The sequence below is a fragment of the Salvelinus alpinus genome, chromosome 8 (genome assembly GCF_045679555.1).
Source record: "Salvelinus alpinus chromosome 8, SLU_Salpinus.1, whole genome shotgun sequence".
Lineage (NCBI taxonomy): Eukaryota > Metazoa > Chordata > Actinopteri > Salmoniformes > Salmonidae > Salvelinus > Salvelinus alpinus.
This window is the reverse complement of record NC_092093.1, coordinates 74377454-74383453: the sequence shown is the minus strand read 5'-3', so window position 1 is coordinate 74383453 and position 6000 is coordinate 74377454.

The window sequence follows — 6000 nt, the reverse complement described above, 5'->3', positions numbered from 1 at the left end:
TGTCATACGAATTGGATCCTTAACATACAGTGTCATACGAATTGGATCCTTAACATACAGTGTCATACGAATTGGATCCTTAACATACAGTGTCATACGAATTGGATCCTTAACATACAGTGTCATACGAATTGGATCCTTAACATACAGTGTCATACGAATTGGATCCTTAACATACAGTGTCATACGAATTGGATCCTTAACATACAGTGTCATACGAATTGGATCCTTAACATACAGTGTCAAACGAATTGCAAAAAAAATAAAAAAAATAAATGATGTAGGGTGTAACATATCAAATTAAATGGATGGCATAGTACACAATTGGATGAAGTTGTACACACAAAACAGGGACGCGTTTTGCCTCGTGAGCACCACTCTCAAAACTACTGGCTGAAATTAAATGTAAACTTCTGGAGCATCACTTTAAGCGTTAAGAACTGATTTAATTGCTATAGCACTGTCGGAAGAGCAATTTTCTAGCTATTGTAAGTGACATATGTTTGAGAGCTGGTGTCAGATAGCCTTACACAGCAAATCACTTGTCTTTCGGTTTACATTATAGCTCAAGATGGAGCCTTCACCTCCTCTCTCTCTCTCTCTCTCTCTCTCTCTCTCTCTCTCTCTCTCTCTCTCTCTCTCTCTCTCTCTCTCTCTCTCTACACCGTATGTACTTAAAGACACGGTAAAAGGACACTAAGCACTCCTGATACTGTGTCTCTCCCCCTCCATGTAGAAGAGAGTAAAACTGAGTCTATAGAGTGCTTTTGTAAATAGTACTTAACCCACTTGGTCGTTGGTGTCACTTCCATGTTAAAATAGTCCCATTACATTTTTTTGGTCCCACACAAACCCTACACTGTTTGTATGTACAATACCCTGTGTACATTAACCAGTGCTGTTCACTGTTATCAATGGTCTAATGTATTAAATATTGATTCTGCCAAGCCTCCATCCTAATTTCGCTTTTAAAGATTGTCATTCTTACCTGTGTGGTGTACTAGCTAGCTGAACACATGGTTCCTATGGTAACCTGAGCTGAGAGAGTTAGCGAGAGAGAGTGAGAGCACCCAGGAGGCAATACAGTACAGTGTTGAAGGACCCTGGCCCTATTCAATAAGCGGCAAGCGAGAGGCACAGGATTGAATGGTGAGAAAAGGCAAAGAGTTGTCTTTGTGTTCCCACTCCTACTCATTCTGAGAAAAAGTTAGTGCTGCTGAATGGTCAAGCTAGCTGCCTGGAACTTGTCCTTGAGTTCCTTTTTTCTCTCTCTCTCATTACTCCTTCCCCTGCTGTGGAGCGGGGGATGGGTGGATGGATGACAGTTGGTGTGGTATTTACCTGGGCTCTTTAGATCTGGGATGGACAACTGGCCTGCAGCCCCCCTTGTGTAGGCCCGTGGACCAATTTCAAGGTTTTAAGAACTCAGTCGGGATCTCAACTTACTGTTGAGAGTTAAAATAATAGAATACACAAGGTGCAATTTAGATATGTGGTTGTGCATCAGCAGCCACTCAATTAGCCCATGTCAACAACAACAAAAATTCAATTGGTAATTAGTCTAGTGGCCAGCTATCTAAACTTGTAGTAAGCATGGTCAATTTACCGACCAGGGTGGGGCCCATTGATTATCAGTTATCATATTAAAAACTGAAAACATTTGCCTCCACCCATGGCAAAATGTGTAGAATTGCAGGAAGTTAGTTGTAAAACTGCACAAAAAATGGGGCATTGCAGCCCATCATGATAAGGTATGTTTTTTTTTGTGGCCCCCCCCCCCATCAAAGTTGCCCATTCCTGCTTTAGATGATTGTTTTCTAGTATTTGTTCCAGTTTGTGGAAGGGTTTCTGAGAACAGTAATTTCCTATTCATGGTGATGGAGTGGTTGGTGAATGGTATGATTAAGAGAAGTTTAATGGTATGAATTATGCATGATTTGTAGAATTCTAATACTGTGATATTTTCCTCTTAACACATGGCATTATTCTGATAAACAACTGTCAAATGTTTCACAATGCATTACACCTTCTTTTCCAAGAGGCACAAACAAACAAACAACAAAAACAAAATCTAAGATGATTATGCATGACTACCAGACCTGGGTTTCAATACAGGTGTTTTGCTATTTTAATATTTACTTTCTGTGTATTTGAGTATTTTCAAATAATGTGGCCATAATCAACTACTTCTATTGGAAATATTTGAAAGTATTTTCAAATAGCTACAATAAATAGCCTACTATTAGAATTTTTTCTCAAATACATACAGTGGGGAGAACAAGTATTTGATACACTGCCGATTTTGCAGGTTTTCCAACTTACAAAGCATGTAGAGGTCTGTAATTTTTATCATAGGTACACTTCAACTGTGAGAGACGGAATCTAAAACAAAAATCCAGAAAATCACATTGTATGATTTTTAAGTAATTAATTTGCATTTTATTGCATGACATAAGTATTTGATACATCAGAAAAGCAGAACTTAATATTTGGTACAGAAACCTTTGTTTGCAATTACAAAGATCATACGTTTCCTGTAGTTATTGACCAGGTTTGCACACACTGCAGCAGGGATTTTGGCCCACTCCTCCCTACAGATCTTCTCCAGATCCTTCAGGTTTCGGGGCTGTCGCTGGGCAATACGGAGTTTCAGCTCCCTCCAAAGATTTCCTATTGGGTTCAGGTCTGGAGACTGGCTAGGCCACTCCAGGACCTTGAGATGCTTCTTACGGAGCCACTCCTTAGTTGCCATGGCTGTGTGCTTCGTGTCGTTGTCATGCTGGAAGACCCAGCCACGACCCATCTTCAATGCTCTTACTGAGGGAAGGAGGTTGTTGGCCAAGATCTCGCGATACATGGCCCCATCCATCCTCCCCTCAATACGGTGCAGTCGTCCTGTCCCCTTTGCAGAAAAGCATCCCCAAAGAATGATGTTTCCACCTCCATGCTTCATGGTTGGGATGGTGTTCTTGGGGTTGTACTCATACTTCTTCTTCCTCCAAACACGGCGAGTGGAGTTAGACCAAAAAGCTCTATTTTTGTCTCATCAGACCACATGACCTTCTCCCATTCCTCCTCTGGATCATCCAGATGGTCATTGGCAAACTTCAGACAGGCCTGGACATGCACTGGCTTAAGCAGGGGGACCTTGCGTGCGCTGCAGGATTTTAATCCATGACGGCGTAGTGTGTTACTAATGGTTTTCTTTGAGACTGTGGTCCCAGCTCTCTTCAGGTCATTGACCAGGTCCTGCCGTGTAGTTCTGGGCTGATCCCTCACCTTCCTCATGATCATTGATGCCCCACGAGGTGAAATCTTGCATGGAGCCCCAGACCGAGGGTGATTGACCGTCATCTTGAACTTCTTCCATTTTCTAATAATTGCGCCAACAGTTGTTTCCTTCTCACCAAGCTGCTTGCCTATTGTCCTGTAGCCCATCCCAGCCTTGTGCAGGTCTACAATTTTATCCCTGATGTCCTTACACAGCTCTCTGGTCTTGGCCATTGTGGAGAGGTTGGAATCTGTTTGATTGAGTGTGTGGACAGGTGTCTTTTATACAGGTAACGAGTTCAAACAGGTGCAGTTAATACAGGTAATGAGTGGAGAACAGGAGGGCTTCTTAAAGAAAAACTAACAGGTCTGTGAGAGCCGGAATTCTTACTGGTTGGTAGGTGATCAAATACTTATGTCATGCAATAAAATGCAAATTAATTATTTAAAAATCATACAATGTGATTTTCTGGATTTTTGTTTTAGATTCCGTCTCTCACAGTTGAAGTGTACCTATGATAAAAATTACAGACCTCTACATGCTTTGTAAGTAGGAAAACCTTCAAAATCGGCAGTGTATCAAATACTTGTTCTCCCCACTGTATTTCCAAATACAGTTTTTTCAAAGACTCCTAGGATCTGGGTTCATATACATGGGAGTATTTAATTGTATTTGAAAATACATTGTGTAATGAGTATTTTAAAATACCTGCCAATATTCAACTACTTGTCTTTTCAAATAACAAATATCTGAATATATATGTGAAAGTAATTGAGATATTTGAAATAATATTTGAACCCAGGTTTGATGATCAGTTGACTAACAGCTATGTTTGTGAACTTTGCTGATTGGCTTCCGAGTAGTAATAGCAGCATTTGCTACTGGCAAAAGCTCATAGTCCCTGCCCATATGTCATAGTGTGTTTTGTTAATTATGTATGTTTAGGATATGTAGGATATCAGAACTATCCCTTGTTATATTTGACTGTGTTGGATTCATATGCTGTAAGCATGAAGAGGAGGAGGCCCAAAGCCTGTTCTCTGTAAAAGCAGGGGGTGTGCTGGGTCAGCTGTGCCAAGCATTAGTTAATGGTCCTTGTTCCAGACATCTGTGATTTAGTGCAACATTCATCAACTGCATTTAAATGTGATGACCCATTTTATATGTTTGTCCTTTAGTTAAAAAGAGGTAAAGTGCTGGTCACATGTTTCATGAGCTGAAATAAAAGATCCCAGAAACTTTCCACGCGCACAAAAAGCTTATTTCCTTCAAATGTTGTGCACAAATTTATTTACGTCCCTCAAAGTGAGCATTTCTAAATTGCCAAGATAATCCATCCTACTGACAGGTGTGGCATATCAAGATTCTGATTAAACAGCATGATCATTACACAGGTGCACCTTGTGCTGGGGACAATAAAAGGCCACCCTAAAATGTGCAGTTTTGTCACTACATAATGCCACAGATGTCTCAAGTTTTGAGGGAGCATGCAATTGGCATGCTGACTTCAGGTATGTTCACCAGAGCTGTTGCCAGAGAATTTACTGTTAATTTCTCTACCATAATCCACCTCCAACATCGTTTTAGAGAATTTGGCAGTATGTCCAACTGGCCTCACAACAGCAGACCACGTGTATGTGTGGGCGAGCGGTTTGCTGATGCTAACGTTGTGAACAGACTGCCCCATGGTGGCGGTGAGATTATGGTATCGGCAGGCATCAACTACGGACATCAAACACAATTGCATTTTATCAATGGCAATGTGAATGCACAGAGATACCGTGACGAGTTCCTGGGGCCCATTGTCGTGCCATTCATCCGCCTCCATCACCTCATGTTTCAGCATGATAATGCACGGCCCAATATCACAAGGATCTGTACACAATTCCTGGAAGTTGAAAATGTCCCAGTTCTTCCATGGCCTGCATACTGACCAGACATGTCACCCATTGAGCATGTTTGGGATGCTCTGGATTGACGTGTACAACAGCATGTTTCAGTTTCCGCCAATATCCAGAAACTTCACACAGACATTGAAGAGGAGTGGGACAATATTCCACAGGCCATAATCAACAGCCTGATTAAATCTATGCGAAGATGTGTCACACTGCATGAGGCAAATGGTGGTCACACCAGATACTGACTGATTTTCTGATCCAAACCCCTACCTTTTCCCAGGAATCCATAGATTAGGGCCTAATGAATTTATTTCAATTGACTGATTTCCTTATATGAACTGTAACTCAGTAAAATCTTTGAAATTGTTGCATGTTGCATTTATGTGTTTGTTCTTTACAATTCAAATCTGTTCTGGCCATAGAGTCTCTATTGTAGATGAAACTGCATGCGCCCATTATCACATATACAATTAAACCCTCTGGCTTAACTGGTTTCACAGGTGCCACAAGACAGGTGTTTAAGAGACTGGATATAGAAGGGTGACGCACTGTTGACGCTCCTGTACTTCACACCTTCACTCACTCTGTGGGGATGGTTGCAAGAAATACTTGTTTCTGAGGAAACTGCACTGTCTGGACGTGTCCGTGTGGGGTATTTTTTACGTAGACACATTCAATTCAATTAAACTGGATCACGTTATTAGTATTCCCTAGTAGTTATTCAACAGACTGTGAAAACCACCCTATAGCCCGAGAACAACTCTCTCCTCTGAGATCTCCTACCTCCCGCTATAGCACAGTACTATCTGTTGAGATGACCATGTCAATGTA